This window comes from Apodemus sylvaticus, chromosome 1 (genome assembly GCF_947179515.1).
Source record: "Apodemus sylvaticus chromosome 1, mApoSyl1.1, whole genome shotgun sequence".
NCBI classification, from domain to species: domain Eukaryota; kingdom Metazoa; phylum Chordata; class Mammalia; order Rodentia; family Muridae; genus Apodemus; species Apodemus sylvaticus.
Window position 1 is genome coordinate 31,497,614 of NC_067472.1, and position 12,852 is coordinate 31,510,465.

The 12,852-nt window shown below is 39.4% G+C and overlaps 1 pseudogene; it reads left to right on the top strand.

The window, feature by feature from the left end:
- The first annotated feature begins 10,528 nt into the window (after nucleotides 1–10,528).
- LOC127680206 (60S ribosomal protein L23a-like) lies at nucleotides 10,529–11,282 on the top strand (annotated as a pseudogene).
- Nucleotides 11,283–12,852: the final 1,570 nt, after the last annotated feature.

A 12,852-nucleotide genomic window follows, 5' to 3' on the forward strand; every position in this document is an offset into this window, starting at 1 on the left:
TCTCGATGTCCCCAGCCCCTACGTGCAGAATTACCTTTAGTAGAGCTGTGACTGCCAGCTCCATGCTCATATGCATTATTAAAAATATTCCACATTAAAAAATTCGCTAGGGAGTGGGTGGGTTGTTGGGGGAGGGGAATGGAAGAGTGGGATGGGAGTTTTCGGAGGGGAAACCAGGAAAGGGGGGTAGCATTTGAAATGTAAATAAGAAAAATATCTAATTAAAAAAATCTCTAAACTGGGGGGTGGGGGGAACTTGATGCATGGCTAAGCATAACCCAGTATTTCATTCTACAATATTTTACAACTTTCTCCTCATGGGAAAAAAAAACTTATTAAAAGAATCTTATATTGAAAGTTTTCACATATCTGTGACACTCTGAAGTTCAAATCAAAAGCAGATGAGAGAATCTGGTGGAACCGTGAGGGGTTTCACTGGGGAAGAGTTCTTCAAGCAATCGCTATGTCAAATGGCACAGCTCTCTCTCTCTCTCTCTCTCTCTCTCTCTCTCTCTCTCTCTCTCTCTCTCTCTCTCATCAGGGACCCACATTTATTAACAAAGTTAAAGAGATTCTATGTGTCTCTGGTCTTGCTACAATTATTCACACAGAAAATAGAACTGGAAGAACAGAGATCCTAACATGTCTAATCACCTGCTGCATGTGCGTGGTAGTGCTAGCTAGGTTCTGTTGTAGAAGCTGTGAGTGTTAATACATGTTGTCTGTCCCATGTAGTGAGAACTAGGAGTAAAACCTATGCCCCAGAGGAGATGCTGTTTGCCTTGCTGACAGGTTTGCTGTGGTTAAATGCCATACAGCACTTGAAGAGAAACTATGTGAGTGGATTAAGATGGTGTCTATCTATCCCCTCACCCGACCACCAAACGACCTGAGAGAGGAGTAATCCGTTTATTCCAATCACTTCCACGGGATTCACACATGCTTTCTTGTCCTCCAGCTAATGGCCAGACCATTGCAGATAGCAAGGACGCTTTGTGACAGAAACTCATTTTGCTTTATCATTTGCCTTTCTACTTTTGAGAGAGGCTTTGTATACCCTGGACTGGCGTCAGAGTCTTGGGTTCTGGATTCTTCTGCTTCCATCTTCTACGTTCTGCCTGGGATTGGCATGTGTCACCAGGCTTGACTGATGGGGAAGGGGGAGTTCTTTATTCATGACGGGCAGGAAGTAGAGAGATAGGAAGCCATCGGGGATAATGTCCCACCAAGAATCTATCCCCAGTGGCCCAGTTCTTTCACTTTGGCCCCACACTGTAGGTTTCTCCGGCCTCCCAAAATAGTTCCCACCAGCTGGGGATCAAGTATTCAAAACATGAGCCCGATGGAGACATTGCATAGTAAATGAAGAACAGATGAACACACAGGACCCTGCATAGTGCCTTCTTTTCTATTCTTTTTTCTTTTTCAGGCTTGATAGGCTTGGTGGGTAAACTATAAATGACTAGTTCACTAACTAGCTCATGTAAGATAGTCACATTAATACAAAAGAAATACATCACTCAAATGAACTAGACAGTGTTAGAATGTTCCTTGTCTTAGCTTCTCCTCTGTTAGTATGATAAAATACTCTGCCAAAAATGACTTAATGGGAAAAGGTTTTATATCGACTTTTAGGTCTAGAGAGATGGTACACGTGTCAGGGACATGGCAGCTGGTACAAAAGGCATGGTGATGGGAAAAGAAAGCTAGTCGGTCACACAGTATTCATGATCAGAAAGCAAAATGGGAGACAGGCTACGCAGCATGAAGTCTGTCCACACTGCCCCACATCTAGCCAGGCTCCACTTCCTAAAGGTCTTGCAACTTTCCTAAACAGCACTGGGGACGCAGTGTTCAGGCGAGCCTACGGGACCATTCACATTCAAACAACAGCACATCTTAAACTTGTACACTATGAGGATGACAGTACCAACCTGTGTACTGCAGAGAGTCACGTGCTTTGAGAGCCATATAGAAGTACTCTTCCCACCAGTTGGCTCATCTTCTGATCAGTTAGCACTGTGGACTGACACATAGGCCAGTGCTCTGAGGGTTAATTAGATCTTAAAGAGCCATGTTCCAAAAGTGCATAGTGTGTAACTTATAAAAGCCTCCCACAGCTGAAAGCACATGTAGGAAAGATAATACTTATACGTATAGGCACACAAAAAAAAGCCACATGTATATGTGTCTGTGTTTAGAACAGACCATGGGATTTTACAGGAGACGGTGGAAGGATACCATGAGCTTTAGTATCATATTACAAACAAGAGGATAACTTAAATGTGGATTACCGTTTAACTGCTACACAAGTCCAAGATTCTACTTGTACACTGTTATGTCAGAATAACTTTAAAACATCATCTTGTGATAGATGCATGCACTGTAGCGCTAATACAAAAGTAGCCATGAAGCACTTTGTGTGCAATGTGTTCAGTTTGGCTGTAATGATCCTAAACGTTAAATTAAACAGATTCCTATTTAAAGAAGCAGAGAATCCAATCTACATCTGGCATGGCTGCAAAAAGCTAGTTGCTACTGGTAGGGAAAGCCACGGCGACCCTTTTCTGAAACACAGCTTGGCAGATGCTTTAGATGAAAATGGCCTTTCACATAATAATCTGGTTTCTAGAAATTTATCTTAAGAACAGAACTGTAACTGTGTAAACGTTTACTTTCAGTGGCATAAGAGCAAAATCTATAAATGGATTAGATGTACAACACAGCAGAAATATGTAGGTAAATGTGTGTATACCCCTGAAACTGCAATCATCAAAATAATATACAGAAATGATCAAGATTTTTTCATGTGTGAACATTAGAACCTAGCATGTTATAAAGTATACTTGATCCTATGGGAACATTGAATTTCTAGTCTAATTCTACATGGCCTATCTGGAAAGCAGAAGTGTGGGAGTTCCTTAATCTCTTTTTATTCTTTCTTTCTCCATCATCTAAGATATTATACACTCTGAAGGTAGAGCAGGAACTTGGGTTTTCCATAGGAACTCTGAAGCTTGATGAGTTACATTCCAACTAGGAAATTTACTGACAAAAATCCTCCACCTACTGAGAACACCTTACTTTCTAGTAAGAAATGTGAAACAGAATAACTGCTACTGGGGGTGGGGGGAGAATTTGTTAGAAGAGGGGCGGGGCTTGTAGGAAACATGATGACAGGACATGTCAACTTACAGATAAAATAAAATGGAGCATATTAAAATTCCAAAGCAGGGAGAGGAAATAGGGAAAGAGAAACAAAACACAATTCTATCTTAATAAACTCTCGTTCCCCCCCCCTCCATCTTGGCTCCATGTTCTCAACTCCACGTTCATTCTGATGAACTGAAAAACTTCCATGAATACATTAAACCATTTGAGCAGGACATGACCTTTAGTTTAGAAAACTCCATTTGTGAGAAAAGTCTCACCCTTCTCCTGTGGAGAGAATGAAACTTTTAGATAGCCTGACTTGCCATCATACTGGCTAGGAGATTGAATTTCATAGCTAATATAAACAGAAAGCTGGAGACAGCAAAGAGGATGGAACATATTTACTCTGGGATTCTATACATTTCACAGTTTTTTCCTTCAGTCTCCATCACTTTTTGATCAAGGAGGGCCAAGTGCTCTCATGTCCTCACACTTAAATGGCCTATGGTAGAAAGTGTTTAAAAGAAACAAATGTACCAACAACTCCAACTCCAACGCACTCCGGGTGTGGTCTGACACCAGTGAAACTGGGAAGCAAGCTCTCTATGGTTTTTTTTTTTTTTTTTTTTTACATATTTACACTTCATTTGACAACTTGAACTTTGCTACTGATATAATGTCTTTCTTTCTTTCTTCCTTCCTTCCTTCCTTCTTTCCTTTCCTTTTTTCTTTCTCTCTTTTTTTTTCTTGAATGGCATCACATAAGGATAACTCACAGAAGGCGAACAAGGAAAACAAGAAAATAATTTATCTTAAACCAGAATAAAGAAGGACCTAATGTTTCACATTTATACTTTATATGTCCTCCACAGAAGACCACAAACAATCCCTCCTCCAAATACCTTGAATGACACCAACAGACAGAATGTGCATGTCAACCTAATGGTTTTCTTGTGAGTTTGTGGAAACAGTGAAGAGAATGAATCATTGATGCCAATACTCCCTCCATCCAATCTCCTTAATCCACTCAGAATGACCCTTTCTTGACTTTTAAATTATGGGAGACATACTGCCTCTAAGATATTAAATACTACCTTGGCAACTATTTTGAAAAGCTATTTGATTAATCAATAGTCATGCTACCAAAAAATGTGTCTTAGGAACACACCTGATTTAATCTAATTGTCTGACTTGACTTTATCAACTCAAGTGAAGTAAATTGCTGACCCACATAGGCCATAAAAAAATATAGTATGAGCATTTTGGTAAGAAATAGAACCTTTAGTATCCTCTCTAAACTCAAAGTAATGAACAGCTAAGGTAATAGTTGACAGTGAAAGCTGTGACTGTAGTCACATTGAAACCACTCCACAGAGATCAGCTCTCTCAATAGTCTCTAATATGGAAGAGTCTCCTCTGGTGTTGACTACAACATTTGTAACATGGCAAACATCTAGTATAATATCAACTTAAGTTTCCTTGGAGAATCCAATAAGTTCTATATCTCTTGAACAATATATGCTTTAAGAAGCAATGACAGGTACCAGTGTTTAGACAAGGGCAATGAATAGACAGAGTTATGATCTTAACACCTAATCAACTTTGATAGGTGTCATAGTATCTAGGACCATATATCCATGCCTTGTTATCATACCAATGAGAGAATCAGTATCAGAAGCATTCTGGATAGAGGCAGCTAAGTGATCTATTCACCACTTTTAATCATTTGGGTGCTAGTTGAGTTCCTAAAACTCAATAAAAGACTAAACTTATGAATACTTCACCAGGGTATTTACAACCAGGGATTGATTGTCCATAAACATCAAGTTTACTTGCAATCTCTAAAAATTGTGTTATACCTGAGACTGAGTATACAAGCTCTGTAACCCACTGCAATGTTGGAGACATAGTAGGTACATTACTGGCCATCTTCAAATACTAAGATAATGCTGCAGTCTTTCTGGCCTCCTGATGTGAAAACCACCAAAACTAGACCACCATCAAGACTCCAGGTGATTATGAAAGATGACTCAGTAATAATCTTTGCAACTTCTTTGGAGATTGACCTGAGTCTAGAAGGCTTTCCATTTCTAGTGACTCATATAAAAAAAAATCAAATATTTCTTGGCTAAGTTTCATTGCAGATACAAACCACAAGGTTCCCATATCAACTGGTATATTGCTCATTAATCCTTATTGGGAACTGAATTTTCATTTCAGTATAACAAGGTTTTCTGTCTAAATAGAAACTTCTTTCCTGAATTTCTCTTGTACACTTAACAAGAAATAGTAAGGTAGTGAGTTTTGTCATCAATCTCACCATAATATACCTGTGAGGTCAAGAGGTTAAGCTCATGTATAAAGGTACACATGGAGGGACCCATGTCCTTATGTAGCAGAGGATGGCCTTGTCAGACATCAATGGGAGGAGAGGCCCTTGGTCCTCTGAAGGCTTGATGCCCCAGTGTAGGGGAACACCAGGACAGGGAAGCACAAGTGGGTGGATTGGTGAGCAGGGGAAGGGGAAATTGGATAGGGGGGTTTTGAAGGGGAAACCAGGAAAGGGGATAATATTTAAAATGTAAATAAAGAAAACATCTAAAAAAAAAGGCAGCTTGAAAGTGAATAATCCTTTTGTGACTTTGCAATGTTAAGCATGTAATTCTGTGGTAAACCTTACTTTAGCAGACATTCAAGGATCCTCCCAAACCAACAGGAACATCTAATACAGACCTGCGGGTCAATGTGCTGCTTTAGTGCAGCAGGCAAGCTAGGTAGACAAACTCCCCTCTCATTAAGGAAGTTGTATAGCAGTTTCACAACTTCTCTTCTAAGCCTGGTCCAGTCACATAATACAGTAAGACCTTCATCTATCTTTTCTATTTTCCCTTTGGTAATCTGGTACCAGTGCCTGGGTAAATTTTAACAAGCATCCAAGATTCGATATTTAGAGGTCTTTTTACTCTTATTGTCCAAGTCTGTGGTTGTATAGGACCATCAGGATTAAAGATAAGAGATTTTGCAATATCTACAAGACTTACAGTTTTATGAATAGAAAAAATTCATCGATAAAAGGCATAGTGACACCATATAGTGTTTGTCTCAACATATCCCTTCTGAGTCTATCCATGCCCTCCACTGTACAGCCATCTAATTGAGTATGTTCAAGCCTTGGTTATTGATTCCTAGAATACTTGCCATAGCCTTGTCATTAAAATAATGGCTTTCTTCTGTAATTGGTTTCATTCGCGTAGATTGGCTTATCCCAATCACTGTACTTGACTTCTGAAATTTGTCAACCATAGACAAACCATAAGCAGCATCACTTTTTGTAAAGAGGAAACCCATTAGTCTTGAATAGGGAGGCTTCATTGTGAAAGGTCACAAACTAAGGTCTCACTATTAGAGGTTATATCCATTTGCATTAGCTTAAGTATTCATGATGACCTTGTCATGTCAAATTAAAAGTCTTAGTCTTTAATCCATTTTTTTTTTTTGAGTACTACTTTGGGTCTCCTCAAGGCAACAATATGAAAATAGTAGGTCTGAGCAGGGTACAAGCGCACTTGGGTTGATCAGGACTCTTACATACCTGATGGTGGTTGTTCTCAGAAACACCAACAAGAATCCCATCCTTAAGCAGTGCCAACTGAAAGGTTAAAGGATCAGGGATTCCTCTGTAGAACATAGATGGTCATGATGCAGGTGAAGGTGGCCACCAAGGACTGATGGCAGCTACTAGATCAGAATTTCTAGAAAGCTCAGCGGGGAACAGTACTTCCACTTCTATGTAGTAAACTAGGATGCTTGTAATGACAGATGTCTGTGGGTTCTAGTCAGCTTGGGAGGCAGCAGGCCAAGTAGAACTCAGGCATCTAAGTTTAGAATGTGGACATGTGGACAGACTTTACCTGTGCTATCTGAGAGATGTGAGAAAAATCCTAAGGAAGTTTGATACAGGGACACCATCAAAGTATAACCACTTCCCATATTCATAGAGTATGTTGTTACACCAACGTTCATCTGGCTTAAGTCCTGCTTCCAGTGTTCACATCTCTAAATGAGTCAACAATATGCTCATAACAGTAGTGTTTGTCATATAAGCAGGAGCTGTGACAATAAAAGTCTTGTTAGCCGGGCGGTGGTAGCGCACACCTAGAATCCCAGCACTCTGGGAGGCAGAGGCAGGTAGATGTCTGAGTTTGAGGCCAGCCTGGTCTACAGAGTGAGTTCCAGGACAGCCAGGGCTATACAGAGAAACCCTGTATGGAAAAAAAAAATCCAAAAAAAAAAAAAAAGAGTCTGGTTATCTCCTTGCCCAAGGATACCACGGTCAAACCCAAGATCCTCTAAACTCAGTAGTTTGATACATCCTGGGATGATACTCCACAGCTTCCGGCTCATATTCTTTCCTGTAGTTAGGGCACACTGAATGCAAGTTTCCCCATCCTTGGGAGAAAGCAGCACCTTTTGTGGCCATAAAATGTTTAGGAGGGTTAAACCTATCCTAGATTATAAATGTTGTGAGAACCAGTACCCAAGAACCCACCTGCTGAGAATAATAGACCAATGGCCTGACCAAGCAGGTGTTATAACTATGGGCAGAGAGCACTACACCATGACGAATAATCAAGGTTCACAACAAATGAGCAATCTTGTGTTATTCTCATGGAGATCGTATTTAAATTATGAGATGGCTGAGAAGGTGAAGTTTTCATAGAATGTGACCTAAGAGGGCATAATGTGTTTCTTGAGATTGAGTTTTATCAAGCCTGCCCTTGATAAAGATCTATTGACTGTGAGTGCTTAGGAATGTACCTTTTACTTTAAGCTTTCTTTCTTTAGGAACTGCAACTAGTATTATGTCTTGCTAGTTAAGTATCCCTGTACTAAATGGTTTCACTTTCTATATTTTCCAGGTTATATGCCAGCAAGGCTAGAATTAAGCACTGCACACTTCTATTAGAGTCAATGTACTGTACTATTAGAGGCAATCTGGTCATACTTCTTTGAATAGGTTTCAGAATTATGTTCAAAAATTCACTTATAGAAGATAAAAATCTCCTTGGCCACTTGTCAACTAACTTGCTACTCTCAGTACTCTCAAGCAAGTTAGCTTCAACTGTGCTGGAAACCACTTTGAATGTTCCCTAAGCACCCCTGATGCATTCTTCATGGAAAGCAATATCTTTCTCTAACAGCCCAGAACTTAGAAGAGTCTGTGACCTCCCAACACACTCAATCTAACTGCTGCTTACTTTCAGCTTCAATGGGGATTTCAGAGGACAAAAGGACTGAGATACTAAGAATAATTCCAACCTCATTTGTGGATAAGACTTTGAGAAGTTATCTATAATACCAAGAAAAGAAAGTGGAAGTATAGAAACTGCAGATTCTATTACTTTGTGGAAGTCTGACAATACTGATCTATTATGGTGTTTTAAAACTAACCCGATGGCATATGGGGACAATGACTTGACACAAAGTACTCATTATGAACTGCTTGCAGTGAAACTCCATCAAGTATGGAAATTGTTGCTTTTACTCTTTCGAACATGCTATACTTGTGAAGTATATCTTCAATGAAACTTGCTATGACAAAATGAACTCTGAGACAGAAAGTGTTGGCAATGGCTAGGAAGTGGTTATAGATAATTAAGCAGAATCAGGGAAGCTGGAGTGGGTGGGTAAGGGGGTGGGTAAGGGGGAGGGGATAGGGAGTTTTCAGAGGGGAAATGACGAAAAGGGATAACATTTGAAATGTAAATAAAGAAAATAGCTAATAAAAATAAATGTATGGATTTAAAAAAAAAGCAGGATCAGTCATTGCAATGAGCATGAAAATGCGCAAGCAATGTAAACAACCTGATAATCCTTTACTTCTTGTTCTGAGAAGGATACCGTTTGAACGCATGCTTGGAGTATTGAAAGTTTTTCTAAGATGTGTCTTGTGAATCTGTTCTGGAGAATGGATGGGACCTCTTATGATTTTGGCTATTAGGTCAGAAAGGAAGGGGGAAAGGGAGAAGAAGAAGAAGAAGAAGAAGGAGGAGGAGGAGGAGGAGGAGGAGGAGGAGGAGGAGGAGGGGGGGGAGGGGAAGAAGGGGAGGAGCAGGAAGAGGAGGAGCAGGAAGAGGAAGAGGAAGAAAGGTAACACAGATTGCAATTAAAAATTAATAGTTTCTGTGAGTAAACAAGGATTGTAAAGTAGCATACTTGTGTACTTCTAAAGAGCTTGCAAGCTTAACCCTGACTGAAATCAGCCATATTTTAATCCCACACAGCAACATCTTCTGTGGCCATAAAATGTTTATGCCTCCTTCATTTTTCTTTCTCTTCAATGAAGGAAAACCCTGAGCAGAGACCATCAGATGACAGGGCCTGTCGTGGAAGACACAGAGTATGTTAAGCATGGAGGGAAGAAAGGCAGCAACTCTGCTTTCAAAGAAAAGCAGCCTGAGCAGATCTCTCCTGTCTTTTAATTCCTTGAACTCTAGTCTGGAAATAATTGAACCTTGACCTCAGCCGAGGTGGGCAAGCACACACAGGTGGCCTAACTCCTAATTATTCCATTCAAGAAAGTGGCACAGGTGTCAAGGTCTTAAGGATTCTAGTCTTTCATTTGACCCCTTTTCCACCCTTTTTCTTTTAAACTAAACATCAACTTCTTCTTTAGAACACAGTGATGTCTCCGGCTCCCTCTGTCTTACACTATAGTGTAACAAACTTTAAGCTGCTCATTGTTTTGATTTGTGGAAGCAGCTGTTGCTTTTAAAGCTTTTCATGTTCCCTAAGAGCTTGGCTCTAAATCTTTGCTGTTTATTGTATCATATGTATTTACTATAGAGACAGAGAAAATGTCAGACAATATGATATATATGCTAACAATTATAAAAACAAGATGAAAATTAAAACATATCTAGATACAACTATGTATTTTTTATTTTGAATCCAGAGACTATCTATGTAGCATATGGTTTCATATATAATAAAATATAAAATATTGATAATGAATAATGTCTTAAAAACTTTATGTTTCAGATTTTAGTGTTCTCCATTGATTCAGATTTTACTGGCTCAGACTCTGTAATTCTGAAATGGCACAGATATTTATTACTTCATTTAAATAATTATCTTTCAATCTGGTGAATTTCTTAAAGCAAAAATAATGAAGACTAAAATTTTTAAGTAGTCTGAATTAAACAATAACTATTCTCTCAGAGTAACTATTGATGTACACTATTATACCAATAGAAATCAAAAGAAAAAATAACCTTTAAAAAGAAGCTATGAAAGCTACAGTAAGTAAGGTGTTTCCAAAGTCAGAATTTTATACCTATAAGTAATTGTGAACACTGTTGCCCCTTTTGCCAAGATGGTGCCTAAAGAGAAGAAGGAAGCTCCTGCCCCTCCCAAAGCCGAAGCCAAAGCTAAGAAGTCTTGAAAGCTAAGCAGGCAGTGCTGAAAGGCATCCACAGCCACAAAAAGAAGATCCACACATCACTTAAGTAGGTGGGTGGTTATAAATACTTCCTTTCTCTCATTTGTTGTTTGTTTTGAGACAGGGTCTTGGGAATGCTCCTGCCTCAGCTTCCTGTGGTGGGGAAGCAGGAGTCGGGCACAGCAGCACTTTCTGGTGGAGAGGCTATTCACATCTGGACAAACCAGGAAGCAGAGGGAACAAGGCCTGATGGAGCCTACAAAGTCCCACTCCTAGTGATTTACATTTGCCAGTCAGTCCCCACACCACCTTCTAAAGACCCATGTTCCGGTGACACAGGACCCTCAAAGAGTGTGGCTAGGAGAAACAAGCTTGATCACTATGCTGTCATCAAATTCCCACTGACTATGGAGTCAGCCATGAAGAAGACAGAGGACAACAACACGCTTGTGTTCATTGTGGATGTCAAGGCCAACAGGCACCAGATCAAACAGGCCGTGAAGAAACTCTATGACATTGACGTGGCCAAAGTCAACACCCTGATAAGGCCTGACAGAGAGAGGAAGGCGTATGTTCGTATGTTCGCTTGGCTCCTGATTACGACGCTCTAGATGCTGCTAACAAGATTGGGATGATCCAACCTGAACCCAGATGGCTAATTCTAAACGGACACTTTCTTTCAACATAAGTAAAATAAAAGAAAATGAACACTCTTGCATATGCCTCCCATATATTAATTTTTTATTGATATACTACTATTCATTAATATTTATATCTTGGTTTACAAAAGATATTACCACTGAAGAATCAAGAAACATAGGTATTTTTAAAATGAATAACCCAGAGATAAGTAGATCTCTTAATTTCTAATAATGGTAAGGCTTAGCTATGTATTAAAATATACTCATTTGTGGATTTTGGTTTGTTAATTTTAATTTACTATCTTTTATTTTAAGCCAGAAGGAATACAAAGATATGTCTTCATTATTTAATATAGTAGAATAATATATACCTGGACAGGTTTTTCACAGTTTATTTCTTCTACCACAAACTCCACATCCATGATGGTAACTATTAAACATTAAGTATTTGTTATTATAGTATAAATAAAACTGTTCATAATAATTGGCTCCAAACTCCTTTTTATTCAGTAATATATCTTGGGTTATTTCTACACTAATATATAAAACTCACTATATTTCACCATAAAGTCAGAACACTATTCCATAGCATAGATGGCTGTAGGTTATTAGTGATCATCTTCTTAATTTAGGCATGCAAGTTTGCACTCTTTCAAATAATGCAGTTTCAAACATTCTATTCTATACCTTTGAGTATGTGCACAGGTTTTTGCTTATGTGGGTTTTTCATTTTAGCATGTGAATGTACAGTGCTAAATACCTTCCAGTGTCCAAGTGTATCCGTGATGGCAGTGTCAGAGAAGGTCCAAGTGTATCCCTGACATCAGTGTCTATCAGAGAATGTCCAAGTGTATCTGTATTAGTCAGGGTTCTCTAGAGTCACTATAGAGCTCTCTATAGTAAGGAAATTTGTTGATGACTTACAGTCTGTCTGTAGTCCAACTCCCCAACAATGGTCAGCAGCAGCTGTGAAAGGAAGTCCAAGGATCGAGCAGTTGCTCAGTCCCACAAGCCAAGCAGTCGGAGAGAGTGAATCTTCCTTCTTTCAATGTCCTCATGTAGGTCTCCAGCAGAAGGTGTGGCCCAGATTAAAGGTGTGTGCCACCATTCCTGGATCTGGGACTTGCTTTTTCCCTGATGACCTTGAACTCAAGAGATCTCCCTGCCTTAATCTTCTGGGATTCATAGTGACTATGCTTCAAGATCTCCATGCCAAAATCTAGGTCAGAAACTTGTATCTCCCAGCCTCTAGATTAGGATCACAGGTGAGCCTTCCAGTTCTGGATTGTAGTTTATTCCAGATATAGTCAAGTTGACAACCAACACTAGCCACTACAGTGTCCCTGATGCCACTGTCAGAGAAGGTCCAAGTGTACGCCTGATACCAGTGTCTGTCGGAGAAGGGATGTAGTTCATATCATTTCTGGCAGGAGTTGTTTCTAGTCCTCAGAGTTCAACAGAACAGTGTTACAATTGTTCATTGCACATAGCAATGTTCATGCCATTTCAATTTGCTTTCTGGAGCTATTCATGAAGTTAACTTTATTGACTGTGTATGCCCACACCTTTTCACTTATGTTTCCTGCCTTTTTTTTTTTTCTGGAATTAAAATTTTGT